This window comes from Coregonus lavaretus (assembly GCF_964263955.1).
Source record: "Coregonus lavaretus genome assembly, chromosome: 2".
NCBI classification, from domain to species: Eukaryota; Metazoa; Chordata; class Actinopteri; order Salmoniformes; family Salmonidae; genus Coregonus; species Coregonus lavaretus.
In genome coordinates, this window is record NC_139989.1 from 75,398,220 (window position 1) to 75,418,701 (window position 20,482).

The 20,482-nt window shown below is 43.3% G+C and overlaps 2 long non-coding RNA genes across 2 annotated transcripts in view; one reads left to right on the plus strand and one right to left on the minus strand.

Annotated features, from left to right (window-relative positions):
* LOC311142663 overlaps positions 1-9,422 on the minus strand; it is a 352,769-nt gene extending 343,347 nt beyond the window's left edge. Inside the window, exon 1 of the long non-coding RNA XR_014614359.1 lies at positions 9,219-9,422. This is a non-coding gene — a long non-coding RNA (uncharacterized lncRNA). The remainder of the gene's footprint in view (positions 1-9,218) is intronic.
* LOC311142742 lies at positions 4,448-7,320 on the plus strand. The gene is made up of 2 exons (XR_014614374.1): positions 4,448-4,615; positions 5,195-7,320. It is a non-coding gene; the product is annotated as an uncharacterized lncRNA (long non-coding RNA).
* Positions 9,423-20,482: the final 11,060 nt, after the last annotated feature.

Sequence of the window (20,482 nt, forward strand, 5' to 3'; positions counted from 1 at the left end):
TGAAGCTTACAGTTTTAAATTTGGTGCTATGCTCCAGCATTTTGGATTTGATATAGAATGTTTCATATTAGGCAACAGTACAGAATGTCACCTTTTATTTGAGAGTATTTTCATACATATCTTTGTTACTGTTTAGAAATGAAATCACTTTATGTATCTAGTTCTCCCATTTGAAAAAGTCTTAATAATTTGGACATATTCACTTATATTGTATTAAAGTAGTCATAAGTTTAGTATTTGGTCCCATATTCCTTACCCACAGTGATTACATCAAGCCTGTGAATCTAAAAACTTGTTGAATACATTTGCAGTTTGTTTTGGTTGTGTTTTAGATGATGTTTTTCATAATAGAAACTGAATGGTGAATAATGTCCTGTCATTTTGGAGTCACTTCACTTGAATTGTCAGTAAGAATAGAAGATGTTTCTGAACACTTCTACATTCATGTGGATGCTACCATGATTATGAATAATCATGAATGAATCGTGAATGATGATGAATGAGAAAGTTACAGAGGAACAAGGATCATACCCCCTCTGTTATTGGTAATGATGAGAGGTTAGCATGTTTTGTTGTAGCCTCTGTAACTTTCTCACTCATTATTATTCATGATTCATTCATGATTTTTCTTGATGGTTGTAAAGTCGTCTCAAATAAAACTGTGAAGGACCTAGGCGTTACTCTTGACCCTGATCTCTCTTTTGACGAACATATCAAGACTGTTTCAAGGACAGCTTTTTTCCATCTACGTAACATTGCAAAAATCAGAAATTTTCTGTCCAAAAATGATGCAGAAAAATTAATCCATGCATTTGTTACTTCTAGGTTAGACTACTGCAATGCTCTATTTTCCGGCTACCCAGATAAAGCACTAAATAAACTTCAGTTAGTGCTAAATACGGCTGCTAGAATCCTGACTAGAACCAAGAAATTTGATCATATTACTCCAGTGCTAGCTTCCCTACACTGGCTTCCTGTTAAGGCAAGGGCTGATTTCAAGGTTTTACTGTTAACCTATAAAGCGTTACATGGGCTTGCTCCTACCTATCTTTCCGAGTTGGTCCTGCCGTACATACCAATACGTACGCTACGGTCACAAGACGCAGGCCTCCTAATTGTCCCTAGAATTTCTAAGCAAACAGCGGGAGGCAGGGCTTTCTCCTATAGATCTCAATTTTTATGGAACAGTCTGCCTACCCATGTGAGAGACGCAGACTCGGTCTCAACCTTTAAGTCTTTACTGAAGACTTATCTCTTCAGTAGGTCATATGATTGAGTGTAGTCTGGCCCAGGAGTGTGAAGGTGAACGGAAAGGCTGGAGCAACGAACAGCCCTTGCTGTCTCTGCCAGGCCGGTTCCCCTCTCCACTGGGGTTCTCTGCCTCTAACCCTGTTGCAGGGGCTGAGTCACTGGCTTGCTGGTGCTCTTTCATGCCGTCCCTGGGAGGGGTGCGTCACTTGAGTGGGTTGAGTTACTGACGTGATCTTCCTGTCTGGGTTGGCGCCCCCCTCTTGGTTTGTGCTGTGGTGGAGACCTCTGTGGGCTATACTCGGCCTTGTCTCAGGATTGTAAGTTGGTGGTTGGGGATATCCCTCTAGTGGTGCGGGGGCTGTGCTTTGGCGGAGTGGGTGGGGTTATATCCTTCCTGTTTGGCCCTGTCCGGGGGTTTCTTCGGATGGGGCCACAGTGTCTCCGGACCGCTCCTGTCTCAGCCTCCAGTATTTATGCTGCAGTAGTTTATGTGTCGGGGGGCTGGGGTTAGTTGGTTATACCTGGAGTACTTCTCCTGTCTTATCCAGTGTCCTGTGTGAATTTAAGTATGCTCTCTCTAATTCTCTCGTTCTCTCTTTCTCTCTGAGAACCTGAGCCCTAGGACCATACGTCAGGACTACCGGGCATGATGACACCTTGCTGTCCCCAGTCCGCCTGGCCTTGCTGCTATTCCAGTTTCAACTGTTCTGCCTGCGGCTACGAAACCCCTACCTGTCCCAGACCTGCTGTTTTCAACTCTTAATGATCGGCTATGAAAAGCCAACTGAGAGACCTGAGCCCTAGGACCATACGTCGGGACTACCGGCCGTGGTGACTCCTTGCTGTCCCCAGTCCGCCTGGCCTTGCTGCTATTCCAGTTTAAACTGTTCTGCCTGCGGTTATGGAACCCCTACCTGTCCCAGACCTGCTGTTTTAAACTCTTAATGATCGGCTATGAAAAGCCAACTGAGATTTATTCCTGATTATTATTTGACCATGCTTGTCACTTATGAACATTTTTGAACATCTTGGCATGGTTCTGTTATAATCTCCACCCGGCACAGCCAGAAGAGGACTGGCCACCCCTCATAGCCTGGTTCCTCTCTAGGTTTCTTCCTAGGTTTTGCCTTTCTAGGGAGTTTTTCCTAGCCACCGTGCTTCTACACCTGCATTACTAGCTGTTTGGGGTTTTAGGCTGGGTTTCTGTACAGCACTTCGAGATATTAGCTGATGTAAGAAGGGCTATATAAAATAAAATTGATTGATTGATTGATTAATCGTGGCATCATCAGGATTAATTTAGTAGTGTTTAGAAACATGTTATCTACTCACTTAGACAGAAAATTACTCCAGTCATCATCCACCATTCAGTTGCTATCAGGCAAAACATAACCCAAAACACATCCAAAACAAACTGCAAATGCAACCAACGAGTTTGGGACCAAATACTAAACTTTTGACTACTTTAATACACTATAAGTGAATTGGTCAGAATACTTATGACTTCTTCAAATAGGGGGACTAGATACATAAAGTGCTTTCATTTCTAAACGTTGAAACAGATATGTATTAAAATACCCTCAAATAAAAGGTGACATTATATACTGTCACCTCATATGACACATTTGATCTCAAATCCAAAATGCTGGAGTACAGAGCCACATTTAAAATGTTAGCTTCACTGTCAAACTAGATATGGTGTGGACTGTATACTCAATACAATCTAAATCTGATACCTCACTGTCTGTCTTTTGACTGATACTGCTTTTTAAACTGCTCTGGTCAGTCTACTCAAATATTTGTACTATACATGTTTCTATCTACAAGCAATACTTTGATAATTTCTAAAAATTATACATTAATTTATGAATAGATATAGCAGATTTCAGGACACTGATGTATCTGAACATTTTGAAAAAATATACTGCCAATATTTTGACCACCAAATAATTGCAGTGTGGTTTTAATATGATTTGACTCTTTGCAGGCTGTCAGGCTGTCTAGTCACAGAGGAAGGCTGTGCTTCTCTGGTCTCAGCTCTGAAGTCAAACCCCTCACACCTGAGAGAGCTTGACCTGAGCTACAATCACCCAGGAGACTCAGGAGTCAGACTGCTCTCTGCTGGACTGGAGGATCCACACTGCAGACTTGAGAAACTCAAGTATGTAGAGGGTTTATGTCAATGTTCATATCAGACATGTTGGAGTTATCAGGCTAGTTAAGACAAACATTCTTACCACAACTTGGACTAAGTTATATAAAGAATGTGTGTGTATGTGTGTCCAGTGTGTGTGTGTGTGTGTGTGTGTGTGTGTGTGTGTGTGTGTATGTGTGTGTGTGTCCAGTGTGTGTGTCTCCAGTGTGTGTGTGTGGGCCCACGTGTATCAGTACACTGGACACACACAAACACTGGACAAACACACACACTGGACACACACACACACAAAAACACTGGACACACACACACACATTGGACACACACTGGACACACACACACACTGGACACACACACACTGGACACACACACACACACTCACACTGGACACACACACATACACTGGACAAACACACACACACACTGGACACACACACACACACACACAAACACACTGGACACACACACACTGAACACACTGGACAGACAAACACACACACTGGTCACACTGGACAGACACACACACACACACTGGACACACACACACACAAACAGTGGACACACACATTCACTTGACAAACACACACAAACTGAACACACAAACACACACACACACACTGGACACACACTGGACACAAACTGGACACACACAAAAACTGGACACACACACACATTGGACACACACAGGACACACACACACACTGGACACACACACACACTGGACACACACACACACACACGCTGGACACACACACACACACAGGACACACACACACTGGACACACACACACACACTGGACACACACACACACACTGGACACACACACACACACACACACTGGACACACACAAACTGGACACACACACACACACAAACAGGACACACACACACACAGACACACACACACACTGGACACACACACTGGACACATACACACACACACACACACACACAAACATTCTTACCACCGCTTATACAAAGTTATATGCTGAATGTGTGTGTGAGTGTCAAGTGTGTGTGTTGTGTGTGTCCGTGTCCAGTGTGTGTGTGTGTGTGTGTGTGTGTGTGTGTGTGTGTGTGTGTGTGTGTGTGTGTGTGTGTGTGTGTGAGAGTTCAGGTGTATCCCTCAATGACTGTCTGTTCTTCTGCTTACCGCTACAGTGTGGAACATGGTGGAGAGAACACAATGAAACCTGGACTTAGAAAATGTGAGTGTTGACTGCTGTGAAGAATATGACTAAGAATAAGTCTTAATTCAAGTGAAGTCAAAGTCAAAGACCACCGTCATTACTTACTTGGTCATATTAAATATCAGCTGTAGTTCTACAGAAGCACAAATCAGGGACACCAAAGTTTACAAAGAGTTGCTTTGACAATGTGTGTGTGGCGTGTTCGTGTTACTTTAGAAATGTGTGTGTGTGTTCATGCATGAAGATTTGTGTGTGTGTCCAGTGTGTGTTCAGGATGTGTTTCCATTGTGTGTGTGTTCAGGATGTGTGTGTGTGTTCATGCATGCATACAGGTGTGAGTGTGTGTTCAATGTGTTTGTGTGTGTACAGGATGTGTGTGTGTGTGTTCAGGATGTGTGTGTGTGTAATTAACGGGAATAAGTGTGTTTTATATTACCATACAGTATAACATATGATCATTGAACAAATCTCAAGTTACCTTAACTTCTCCTTTTGATACCTAGAAACATCTACATTAAATTAATTACTGAAAAGTGAGTTAACATTCTAATGTGAATGATGATGATTTCTAATATTGTGTCTGGTTTCATCCATCAGATGTCTGTGATCTCACACTGGACCTAAACACAGTAAACAGACTCCTCTCTCTTTCTGAGGAGAACAGAAAGGTGACATGTAGGACAGAGGAGCAGCCGTATCCTGATCACCCAGAGAGATTTGAGGTCTGTAGACAGGTGCTGTGTAGAGAGGGTCTGACTTGGCGCTGTTACTGGGAGGTAGAGTGGAGTGGGAGATGGGCTGGTATAGGAGTGACATATAAAGGAATCAGCAGGAGAGGAGTGGGTAATGACTGTGGGATTGGATACAATGACAAGTCCTGGAGTCTGATCTGCTCTGACAACAGTTACAGAGCCTGTCACAATAATAAGTCCACTACCATATACGTCCCCTCCTCCAGCTCCCACAGAGTAGGAGTGTATCTGGACTGGCCAGCCGGCACTCTGTCCTTCTACAGAGTCTCCTCTGACACACTGACCCACCTGAACACATTCCACTCCACATTCACTGAGCCGCTCTATCCAGGGTTTAGGGTTTATGGTGTTGACTCCTCAGTGTCCCTGTAAATAATAACCATGGTAACATTGACACACACACACACACTGGACACTGTACACACACACTAGACACACACACACACACACATACACTGGACACACACACACATACACTGGACACACACACACAAACTGACACACTGGACACACACAAACTGACACACTGGACACTCACACACACAAACACTGAACACACACACACACATATACTGAACACACACACACACTGGACACACACACTGAAACACACTGGACACACAAACACACTTTATACACACACACTGTAAACACACACACACACACACAAACAAACACCGGACAAACAAACACTGGACACACACACACACACACACACACACACACACACACACACACACACACATGACACACATACATTGATCACACACACTGGACAAACACACCCACACACTGGACGATGTACACAAATAAACACACTAGACACACACACACACTGACACACACACACACACTGGACACACACACACACAATGAACAAACACACTGGACAAACACACCCACACACTGGACACTGGACACACAAACACTCTGGACACACACACACACACTGGACACACACACTGGACACACACACACTGGACACACACACACACACACTGGACAAACACACACACACACACACACACACACACACACACACACACTGGACACACACACACACACTGGACACACACACACACAGGACACACACACACACTGGACACACACACACACACACACCTGACACACACACACAGGACACACACACACACTGGACACTCACACACACTGGACACACACACACACACAGGACACACACTGGACACACGGACACACACACACAAACACACACACACACACTGGACACACACACTGGACACACACACATACGCTGGACACACACACACACACTCACACTGGACCCACACACATACACACTGGACACACAAACACTGGACACACACAAACACACACACACACAGGACACACACACACACACACACACACACTGGACACACACACCTGACACACACACACACACAGGACACACACACACACACACACTCACACACACTGGACACACACACTCACTGGACACACACACTCACACACACTGGACACACACACAGACACTGGACACACACACACTGGACACACACAAGCACACACACACACAGGACACACACACACACACACACACACTGGACACACACACACACTCACACTGGACACACACACATATACACACCTGACACACACACACACAGGACACACACACTGGACACACACACACACTGGACACACACACACACTGGACACACACACACACACTGGACACACACACGCACACTGGACACACACCCACATACACACTGGGGACACACACCTGACACAGACACTGGACACACACACACACACACTGGACACACAAACACAATGGACACACACACTGATCACACACACACTGAACAAACACACGCTGAACACACACACACACACACACACACACACACTGGACACACACACACTAAACATACACGCTGGATACACACACACACTGAACACACACACGCTGAACACACACACACACTGGACACACACACACATAGACTGAACACACACACACACACACTGGACACACACACACTGGACACACACACACTGGACACACACACACACACTGGACTCGCATCCACACACACACACTGGACACACACACACATAAACACACACTGGATTCACACACTCACACACACTGGACACACACATCCATAAACATTGGACACACACACTGAACACACACACACACACTGGACACCCACACACACTGGACAAACACACACAGGACTCACACACACACACACACACACACTGGACAGACACACACTGGACACACACACACTGGAAACGCACACACTCACACACTGGAAACACACACACTCACACACTGAACACACACACACTGACACTGAACACACACACATACTGGACACACACACATTGAACACACACACACACACAGGACACACACACACACACACACACACACACACTGGACACACACACACACACACACACACACACACACACACTGGACACACATACATACACTGGACTCACACACACACTGGACACACACACTGAACACAACCAGCCCTGCCATTTCTACCTGTCCTGATCTAGTGTTTCACCCCTGACCTCCTCACACCGTCTCACTGTCCATGTCTGCTTTTAGCTCCCACCTCTACTTCACTGTGTTATAATGGACCTCATGCTTGTTATGTCACCTCTGTAACCAGTTATCAAACATACTGACCTTTCTGACCCTATCCCATGGCCCTACTTTCTACAACTGAATATTTAAATTCCTCTATGAATTTTGTTTAGTGTCCATTTACTCATTTATGTATTTGTTGTATATTGGGGTTGTGCTGCAGAGCATCATGGGGTTTGTATGTATTGAGATGATCACGTTCCAGATAAATGGTTGAACTGATTCCTGTCTCCTGTCTCATCATTATTGAGTTGTTATACAGACGTGGTTATGAATCCAACGAGACATAACAAAAGATTGGCGATGAGTATGTCTGAATCTACAGGAACTATTCAATCTGGAAGAAGTGGGTTTTTACAACTGTTTAAAACTGTTATTTTCTGGTGTACAGAATAGGCTAATGTTAGCACAGTGTATTGATAGCAGAGGCAAGTGCATAGTCTAGCTAGCTAAGAAAGAGAGTTAACCAGTGGTGTAAAGTACTTAAGTAAAAATACTTTAAAGTACTACTTAAGTAGTTTTTTGGGCTATCTGTACTTGACTTTACTATTTATATTTTTGACAACTTTTACTTTTACTTCACTACATTCCTAAAGAAAATAATGTACTTTTTACTCCATACATTTTCCCTGACACCCAAAAGTACTTGTTACATTTTGAATGCTTAGCAGGACAGAAAATGGTCCAATTCACACACTTATCAAGAGAACATCCCTACTGCCTCTGATCTGGCAGACTCACTAAACACAAATGCTTTGTTTGTAAATTGTCTGAATGTTGGAGTTTGCCTCTGGCTGAACGTACATTTTAAAAACAAGAAAATCGTCTGGTTTGCTTTATGTAATGAATTTGAAATGATTTATACTTGTACTTTTACTTTTCATACTTTAGTATATTATAGCAATTACATTTACTTTTGATACGTAAGTATATTTAAAACCAAATACTTTTAGAATTTTAGTCAAGTAGTATTTTACTGGGTGACTTTCACTTTTAGTTGAGTCATTTTCTATTAAGGGATCTTTACTTTTACTCAAGTATGACAATTGGGTACTTTTTCCACCACTGGAGTTAACATCGTCATGGACGGCAGAAAAGGACTGGAGACGGACATCGCATAACTTAGTCCAAGTGGTGGTCAGAATGTTTGTCTTAACTAGCCTGATAACTCCAACATGTCTGATATGAACATTGACATAAACCCTCTACATACTTGAGTTTCTCCAGTCTGCTGTGTGGATCCTCCAGTCCAGCAGAGAGCAGTCTGACTCCTGAGTCTCCTGGGTGATTGTAGCTCAGATCCAGCTCTCTCAGGTGTGAGGGGTTTGACTTCAGAGCTGAGACCAGAGAAGCACAGCCTTCCTCTGTGACTAGACAGCGTGACAGCCTGCAAAGAGTCAAATCATATTAAAACCACACTGCTATTCTTTGGTGGTGAAAATAGTGGCAGTATATTTTTTCAAAATGTTCAGTTAAATCAGTGTCCTGAAACCTGCTCTATCTATTCATAAATTGATGTTTCATTATTAGAAATGACAAATTATCAAAGTATTGCTTGTAGAGAGAAAAATGAATAGTCCAAATATTTGAGTAGACTGACCAGACCAGTTTAAAAAGCAGTATCAGTCAAAAGACAGACAGTGAGGTATCAGATTTAGATTGTATTGAGTATACAGTCCACACCATATCTACAGTGCATTCAAAAAGTATTCAGACCCCTTGACTTTTTCCACATTTTGTTAAGTTACAGCCTTATTCTAAAATAGATTAAATTAGTTATTTTTCCCCATCAATTTACACACAATACCCCATAATGACAAAGTGAAAACAGGTTTTTAGACATGTTTGCAAATATATAGAAATACCTTATTTACAGAAGTTTTCAGACCTTTTGCTATGAGATTCGAAATTGAGCTCATGTGCATCCTGTTTCCGTTGATCATCCCTGAGATGTTTCTACAACTTGATTGGATTCCACCTGTGGTAAATTCAATTGATTGGACATGATTTGGAAAGGCACACACCTGTCTATATAAGGTCCCACAGTTGACAGTGCATGTCAGAGCAAAAACCAAGCCATGAGGTTGAAGGAATTGTCCGTAGAGCTCCGAGACAGGATTGTGCCGAGGGGAAGGGTACCAAAAAATGTCTGCAGCATTGAAGGTCCCCAAGAACACAGTGGCCTCCATCATTCTTAAATGGATGAAGTTTGGAACCACCAAGATTCTTCCTAGAGCTGGCCGCCCGGCCAAACTGAGCAATCGGGAGAGAAGGGCCTTGGTCAGGGAGGTGACCAAGAACCCGATGGTCACTCTGACAGAGCTCCAGAGTGCCTCTGTGGATATGGGAGAACCTTCCAGAAGGATAACCATCTCTGCAGCACTCCACCAATCAGGTCTTTATGGTAGAGTGGCCAGACGGAAGCCCCTCGTCAGTAAAAGGCACATGACAGCCCGCTTGGAGATTGTCAAAAGGCACCTAAAGACTCTCAGACCATGAGAAACAAGATTCTATGGTCTGATGAAACCAAGCTTGAACTCTTTGGCCTGAATGCCAAGCGTCATGTCTGGAGGAAACCTGGCACCATCCCTACGGTGAAACATGGTGGTGGCAGCATCATGCTGTGGGGATGTTTTTTAGTGGCAGGGACTGGGAGACTAGTCAGGATCGAGGGAAAGATGAACAGAGCAAAGTACAGAGAGATCCTTGATGAAAACCTGCTCCAGAGCGCTCTGGACCTCAGACTGGGGTGAAGGTTCACCTTCCAACAGGACAATGAGCCTAAGCACACAACCAAGACAACACAGGAGTTCTAAAAACCCATCACTTTGTCATTATGGGATGTTGTGTGTAGATTGATGAGGGAAAAAAACAGTTTAATCAATTTTAGAATAAGGCTTTAACGTAACAAAATGTGGAAAAAGTCAAGGGGTCTGAATACTTTCCGAAAGCACTGTGTAACTATACACTATATATACAGCAGTATGTGGACACCCTTTCAAATTAGTGGATTTGGATATTTCAGCCACACCGGTTGCTGACAGGTGTATAAAATCGAGCACACAGCCATGCAATCTCCATAGACACTAAGCGGTCCCGTTCTGTGAGCTTGTGTGGCCTACAACTTCACTGCTGAGCCGTTGTTGCTCCTAGACGTTTCCACTTCACAATAAAAGCACTTACAGTTGACAGGGGCAGCTCTAGCAGGGCAGAAATGTGACTTGTTGGAAAGGTGGCATTCTATGACGGTGCCATGTTGAAAGTCAATGAGCGCTTCAGTAAGGCTATACTACTGCCAATGTTTGTCTATGGAGATTGCATGGCTGTGTGCTCGATTTCATACACCTGTCAGCAACGGGTTTGGCTGAAATAGCAGAATCCACTAATTTGAAGGGGTGTCCATATACATTTGTATATAAAGTGTATTTCCCTGGGATATTACTCAGGTCCCACCAGTCCAGTTATGCTGCTCTGGCGCCATCCTGTGGACTGCTGGGAACACAACTTCAACTCCATTACATTCGATGTATCCCACAAAGTGCCACTTGGCTGGACAAAGCAGTCTGAATGGAAATCAGGTACATATATGAATACAGGCAGACACACAGCCTTACATGCAGTGGCGGCTCCTGAAAAAATTCTCAGGAGGGGCAATTTTTCTGATGATTTAGGTGACCTACACACATTTAAAAAAAGATATGTCCAGCAACAACATGAAGACAGGGGCAGCATATAAGTCAATACCAGAAGCATTTATTGACTGATCTCAAAAGTGTTGGCTTACCAGGGTTGGTGGAGCCCTCAGTTTCATCTTTGCCTCGCAAAGCTAACTCAAACACTCCGCAAAACTTCACACACTGGATTAGCCGGCTGAGGATGTGGCGGTTCTTGCTAATGTCGTAGTAAATATATTTGTTATAGTGAATATGGAATATGATATGTTGAGTAAAATGTTGTGCTAAGATCTATTTAGGTCAGGAGCTGGTTATAAGTTCTGTTCCTATCCAATAACAATGGACAAAAGGGTCCTATCTTGTCAGCCTTGTCAGCAGGTGGCCAAGGACAACACCCACGCCATAGGCCTCTCAGTTCTTCCAACTCACGAGTTCTTGCTCTGAGGACACACACACACACAAACACACACACACACACACATCATCACTGTTAAACACACACACACACATCATCACTGTTAAACACACACACACACACACACACACAAAAATCCCCTCTCTTAGGCTGAACATTTGAAGACAGAGAACCCGACTCAGAGCCAATGCAACAGTGACAGTAGCCTGCAGGGGACCTCGCCCAACTCATCAGGACCAATCAGAAGATCAGAACTACTAGATTGAACCTACTTCATTTATTGCATAAAATGTCTGCACACAATGTTTCGGGGCTCTCTTCAGATAATAATAATAATAATAATAATAATAATAATAATAATAATAATAATAATAATAATAATAATAATATGCCATTTAGCAGACGCTTTTATCCAAAGCGACTTACAGTCATGCGTGCATACATTTTTGTGTATGGGTGGTCCCGGGGATCGAACCCACTACCTTGGCGTTACAAGCACCATGCTCTACCAGCTGAGCTACAGAAAGTGGATACTCATGGATGCGCATTGCAATTGTAAAATGTCAACACAATTGGAGACACCACGTCATTTTTGGAGACATGTTATTGACAGTAAACTATTGTAGATGCGACTGCTAACTAACTAAAACATTTTAGCTGGCTAGCTAATCATCTTAGCTAAATGTGGGGCAAACAATTCAGTTATTTACCGTTAATTTGAGGGATTGGGGTGAAAGAAATCGAGTTACATAGTGATACTTTACGATATACTGTATTGACAATATCGCAATATTTTAGCGCTAGTTGGCTGTACCTGCACCAAAACACCATTATTGTTCCTTCATAGCTTGTTCTCAATCTTTTCACATTGGGAGCCAATTTGTTTTCAGCACTTTTATTTCCATGACTGATCAAAACTCGTTCTCATGGCTTTCTGATCCCTCTGCAACAGACATATGGTGCGCAATAAAATCACAGTATCGAATCGCAATACGTATAGAATCATGAGACTCGCAATGCTGATGCATATATCTTATCGTGAGGTTCCTGGCAATTCCCAGCCCAAGTTCATTTTTAAGAGTTTGACGAACGGGTCCGTGAACGCGATTCCAGATATATTTACCTCTGAATAAACTGCCTTTATTACACCATATCCACATCCAGTAAACTTGTGATTATCAACACTAACCTCATCGTTGTGGCGGCGGACAGCTAGCCTGTATCCCTCGTCATCCAGTTGAGTGAGTGGCAATGTCTTTTTTCGTTCGTACCAATTTTTGGAAAATCCTCGGGTGTAGGACTTTCCGCCTTTAGTAGAAACCTGTTGAATTATTAAATTTGGTCTGGGAGGTCCTAATTGTTTCGTTGCCAATTTATCTTCATTTGTTCGCCGACAAAAAGGAAATTCTTTCAAAGACACAACCGAGTTGCACTGAAGCCTAGCCATGTTGATAGTAGTAGTGAATTGATTGACGCTGCTACCCTCTCTTTTCTTAGTTACGTTCATGTGACGAAAGCGCGTAAGTGCAAGCCCACAGACACCCATTGAGATTGTATTGAAGGCTCTGAAATTTGAAAAAAATAGATTTTACATGGGAGTCTATGACAGAAGTTCTGGGCGATTTTCAATCTGACTGAAATCGCCCCAAAAGGGGGTGGAGCCATTTGAAGCACGACTTTAGCCTGATTCGACATTTAGTGGCAGTGTGGCACTGTGGCAGATCAGACGTATAGATTACAACACTGATAACTACTGTTGCCGTGATATAATTGATTAGAAAAAAAATCCCTTCCTTTTCCCGTTTGGCAGTGCGTCGCCCATATCGCCCTATTGAACAGGCCGTCCCTGCTTACATGTCATATCACTGAGTCTCAGTTTAAATCACGGTTTAAACATAACAAGTCATTGCAAGTGAAAACATTTCTCAATTAGGTTTTAGGTTTTATTTATTCACACCAAAGAAAAGAAGTGAAAGACAAAACACTGCAGATAAATAAACAGGTAAAAACGGTGTTCAGGTGAGGATGGGAAGCTCAAAAGGGCTGATATGAAAACCACAACACAAATAAAAGAAAAAAACTAAACGTTTGTTCAATCAGTTAAACAAAACATATTAATTTTAATTATACATGATATACAGTGGTTTGCGAATGTATTCACTCCCCTTGGTATTTTTCCTATTTTGTTGCCTTACAACCTGGAATTAAAATATATTTTTTGGGTGTTTGTATCAATTGATTTACACAACATGCCTACCACTTTGAAGATGAAAAATATGTTTTATTGTGAAACAAACAAGAAATAAGACAAAAAAACAGAAAACTTGAGCGTGCATAACTATTCACCCCCCCAAAGTCAATACTTAGTAGAGCCACCTTTTGCAGCAATTACAACTGCAAGTCTCTTGGGGTATAAATAAAAACATAAATTGGTCATTTAGCAGACGCTCTTATCCAGAGCGACTTACAGGAGCAATTAGGGTTAAGTGCCTTGCTCAAGGGCACATCGACAGGTTTTTCACCTAGTCGGCTCGGGGATTAGAACCAACGACCTTTCGGTTACTGGCACAACGCTCTTATGGGTATGTCTCTATAAGCTTGGCACATCTAGCCACTGGGATTTTTGCCCATTCTTCAAGGCAAAACTGCTCCAGCTCCTTCAAGTTGGATGGGTTCCGCTGGTGTACAGCAATCTTTAAGTCATACCACAGATTCTCAATTGGATTGAGGTCTGGGCTTTGACTAGGCCATTCCAAGACATTTAAATGTTTCCCCTTAAACCACTCAAGTGTTGCTTTAGCAGTATGCTTAGGGTCATTGACCTGCTGGAAGGTGAACCTCTGTCCCAGTCTCAAATCTCTGGAAGACTGAAACAGGTTTCCCTCAAGAATTTCCCTGTATTCAGCGCCATCCATCATTCCTTCAATTCTGACCAGTTTCCCAGTCCCTGCCGATGAAAAACATCCCCACAGCATGATGCTGCCACCACCATGCTTCACTGTGGGGATGGTGTTCTCGGGGTGATGAGATGTGTTGGGTTTGCGCCAGACATAGCGTTTTCCTTGATGGCCAAAAAGCTCAATTTTTGTCTCATCTGACCAGAGTACTTTCTTTCATATGTTTGGGGAGTCTCCCACAAACATATGGAAGGGGGAATGTGTTTGCTTATTTTTTTCTTTAAGCAAGATATCTTTTGTTTTCACATCATGGTTTAATGTTCTGAACACTCCAGGATCCAGCAGATCCTACAGGGATAATGAGAAAATGCCTCTAATAGAGGTTTTGAATGAGCAAGTCTGAAGAGAACAGTAAGAGCTGATATGTCATGTAGATTAAACACAGAAACACTGGAGAACCACTCAGAGAGGTATTCATCTACAGGACTGGGACACTGGAGAACCACTCAGAGAGGTATTCATCTACAGGACTGGGACACTGGAGAACCACTCAGAGAGGTATTCATCTACAGGACTGGGACACTGGAGAACCACTCAGAGAGGTATTCATCTACAGGACTGGGACACTGGAGAACCACTCAGAGAGGTATTCATCTACAGGACTGGGACACTGGAGAACCACTCAGAGAGGTATTCATCTACAGGACTGGGACACTGTAAAACCACTCAGAGAGGTATTCATCTACAGGACTGGGACACTGGAGAACCACTCAGAGAGGTATTCATCTACAGGACTGGGACACTGGAGAACCACTCAGAGAGGTATTCATCTACAGGACTGGGACACTGGAGAACCACTCAGAGAGGTATTCATCTACAGGACTGGGACACTGGAGAACCACTCAGAGAGGTATTCATCTACAGGACTGGGACACTGTAGAACCACTCAGAGAGGTATTCATCTACAGGACTGGGACACTGTAAAACCGCTCAGAGAGGTATTCATCTACAGGACTGGGACACTGTAGAACCACTCAGAGAGGTATTCATCTACAGGACTGGGACACTGGAGAACCACTCAGAGAGGTATTCATCTACAGGACTGGGACACTGGAGAACCACTCAGAGAGGTATTCATCTACAGGACTGGGACACTGGAGAACCACTCAGAGAGGTATTCATCTACAGGACGGAGACACTGTAAAACCACTCAGAGAGGTATTCATCTACAGGACTGGGACACTGGAGAACCACTCAGAGAGGTATTCATCTACAGGACTGGGACACTGGAGAACCACTCAAAGAGGTATTCATCTACAGGACAGGGACACTGTAAAACCACTCAGAGAGGTATTCATCTACAGGACTGAGACACTGTAGAACCACTCAGAGAGGTATTCATCTACAGGACTGGGACACTGTAGAACCACTCAGAGAGGTATTCATCTACAGGACTGGGACACTGGAGAACCACTCAGAGAGGTATTCATCTACAGGACTGGGACACTGTAAAACCACTCAGAGAGGTATTCATCTACAGGACTGGGACACTGTAAAACCACTCAGAGAGGTATTCATCTACAGGACTGGGACACTGTAAAACCACTCAGAGAGGTATTCATCTACAGGACTGGGACACTGTAAAACCACTCAGAGAGGTATTCATCTACAGGACTGGGACACTGTAAAACCACTCAGAGAGGTATTCATCTACAGGTCTGGGACACTGTAAAACCACTCAGAGAGGTATTCATCTACAGGACTGGGACACTGTAAAACCACTCAGAGAGGTATTCATCTACAGGACTGGGACACTGTAAAACCACTCAGAGAGGTATTCATCTACAGGACTGGGACACTGTAAAACCACTCAGAGAGGTATTCATCTACAGGACTGGGACACTGGAGAACCACTCAGAGAGGTATTCATCTACAGGACTGGGACACTGGAGAACCACTCAGAGAGGTATTCATCTACAGGACTGGGACACTGTAGAACCACTCAGAGAGGTATTCATCTACAGGACTGGGACACTGTAAAACCACTCAGAGAGGTATTCATCTACAGGACTGGGACACTGTAGAACCACTCAGAGAGGTATTCATCTACAGGACTGGGACACTGGAGAACCACTCAGAGAGGTATTCATCTACAGGACTGGGACACTGGAGAACCACTCAGAGAGGTATTCATCTACAGGACTGGGACACTGGAGAACCACTCAGAGAGGTATTCATCTACAGGACGGAGACACTGTAAAACCACTCAGAGAGGTATTCATCTACAGGACTGAGACACTGTAAAACCACTCAGAGAGGTATTCATCTACAGGACTGGGACACTGTAGAACCACTCAGAGAGGTATTCATCTACAGGACGGAGACACTGTAAAACCACTCAGAGAGGTATTCATCTACAGGACTGAGACACTGTAAAACCACTCAGAGAGGTATTCATCTACAGGACTGGGACACTGTAAAACCACTCAGAGAGGTATTCATCTACAGGACTGGGACACTGTAAAACCACTCAGAGAGGTATTCATCTACAGGACTGGGACACTGTAAAACCACTCAGAGAGGTATTCATCTACAGGACTGAGACACTGTAAAACCACTCAGAGAGGTATTCATCTACAGGACTGGGACACTGTAAAACCACTCAGAGAGGTATTCATCTACAGGACTGAGACACTGTAAAACCACTCAGAGAGGTATTCATCTACAGGACTGGGACACTGTAGAACCACTCAGAGAGGTATTCATCTACAGGACGGAGACACTGTAAAACCACTCAGAGAGGTATTCATGTACAGGACTGGGACACTGTAAAACCACTCAGAGAGGTATTCATCTACAGGACTGAGACACTGTAAAACCACTCAGAGATGTATTCATCTACAGGACTGAGACACTGTAAAACCACTCAGAGAGGTATTCATCTACAGGACTGGGAAACTGTAAAACCACTCAGAGAGGTATTCATCTACAGGACTGGGACACTGTAAAACCACTCAGAGAGGTATTCATCTACAGGACTGAGACACTGTAAAACCACTCAGAGAGGTATTCATCTACAGGACTGGGACACTGTAAAACCACTCAGAGAGGTATTCATCTACAGGACTGAGACACTGTAAAACCACTCAGAGAGGTATTCATCTACAGGACTGGGACACTGTAGAACAACTCAGAGAGGTATTCATCTACAGGACGGAGACACTGTAAAACCACTCAGAGAGGTATTCATCTACAGGACTGAGACACTGTAAAACCACTCAGAGAGGTATTCATCTACAGGACTGGGACACTGTAAAACCACTCAGAGAGGTATTCATCTACAGGACTGGGACACTGTAAAACCACTCAGAGAGGTATTCATCTACAGGACTGGGACACTGTAAAACCACTCAGAGAGGTATTCATCTACAGGACTGAGACACTGTAAAACCACTCAGAGAGGTATTCATCTACAGGACTGGGACACTGTAAAACCACTCAGAGAGGTATTCATCTACAGGACTGAGACACTGTAAAACCACTCAGAGAGGTATTCATCTACAGGACTGGGACACTGTAGAACCACTCAGAGAGGTATTCATCTACAGGACGGAGACACTGTAAAACCACTCAGAGAGGTATTCATCTACAGGACTGAGACACTGTAAAACCACTCAGAGAGGTATTCATCTACAGGACTGGGACACTGTAAAACCACTCAGAGAGGTATTCATGTACAGGACTGGGACACTGTAAAACCACTCAGAGAGGTATTCATCTACAGGACGGAGACACTGTAAAACCACTCAGAGAGGTATTCATCTACAGGACTGGGTGGGTATTATTAGTCTGTTCTGAGTAGAAATGGATATAAACAGTGATTAAAACACAAAAACAGCGAGTTTAGTGCCCAGATTCTGACACTTATCTCCAAGAAGATAATTCCCATTTATAGTTATTTTGATACTACACGCAAAGGGGTTCTTCGTTTGTCCCCATAGAAAAACCCTTTTTTTGTTTCAGGTAGAACCATTGGGTGGTGAAAACGGTTCTACTTAGAACCTTTTAGTGGTGAAAGGGTTCCACTTGTAACAAAAAAAATATATTTTCAGAGGGTTCTCCTACGAAGATAATTGAAGAACCGTTATGGTTCTAGGTAGCGCCTTCTTTTAGTGTTGTCTGAGCTGAATTTATAGAACATGACTTTTCCTGTTGATTATTCTGCTCCAAGTCTTTCTCTAGTTCAGAGTTCTTCTGCTTCAAGTCTTCATAAGTTTTCTCTAGCTCAGAGTTCTTCTGTTTTAAGTCTTCAGAAGTTTTCTCTAGTTCAGTTCTTCTGTTTTAAGTCTTCAGAAGTTTTCTCTAGCTCAGAGTTCTTCTGCTTTAAGTCTTCAGATGTTTTATCTAGTTCAGAGTTCTTCTGTTTTAAGTCTTCAGAAGTTTTCTCTAGTTCAGAGTTCTTCTGTTTTAAGTCTTCAGAAGTTTTCTCTAGCTCAGAGTTCTTCTGCTTCAAGTCTTCAGAAGTTTTATCTAGTTCAGAGTTCTTCTGTTTTAAGTCTTCAGAAGTTTTCTCTAGTTCTGAGTTCTTCTGTTTTAAGTCTTCAGAAGTTTTCTCTAGTTCAGAGTTCTTCTGTTTTAAGTCTTCAGAAGTTTTCTCTAGCTCAGAGTTCTTCTGATTCAAGTCCTTAGAAGTTTTCTTTAATTCAGAGTTCTCCTGCTTCAAGTCTATATCGATGTTTCTGTTCTGTTGCTCTAGCTCATATATCCTCCTCAATAGTTTGTCAGAATCCTCCTCAGCATAATCTTCTTCCACTTTAATAACTTGCATCTTCATCTTTTTACAGAAGCTCCCCCGTTCCTCCTCCTCCTCAGTGTTACTTTCCTAAGCATGACACACACAGTTCACAGTTTAGTTTCTCTAACTGAAATACAAAGAAATGGTTTATCAAATAGGAGTATTTATCAAATTGGGGTATTGTCAATGGCATTCAGGAACATTAAATAACAGAAAATTACCTCGAGTTATCTTTGTCTTTCCAGCGTTGCCATGGTGGTCTTTGTGTCCCCCTGTCTCCAGTGACCTCGACCAGGATGTGTGTTTGTATTGTTGGGACGGTGTAGTGTCGCCTGACGTGGCTCTCACAGGAGGAGGCAGTGTAGCTCAAACAGTCTAATGTCTCTTCAAGCCTCTGGGCTGGTTAGATATCAGTCAGAGAGTCTAATGTCTCTTCAAGCCTCTGGGCTGGTTAGATATCAGTCAGGAGGAGGCAGTGCAAGTCAGACAGTCTAATGTCTCTTCAAGCCTCTGGGCTGGTTAGATATCAGTCAGACAGTCTAATGTCTCTTCAAGCCTCTGGGCTGGTTAGATATCAGTCAGACAGTCTAATGTCTCTTCAAGCCTCTGGGCTGGTTAGATATCAGTCAGACAGTCTAATGTCTCTTCAAGCCTCTGGGCTGGTTAGATATCAGTCAAACAGTCTAATGTCTCTTC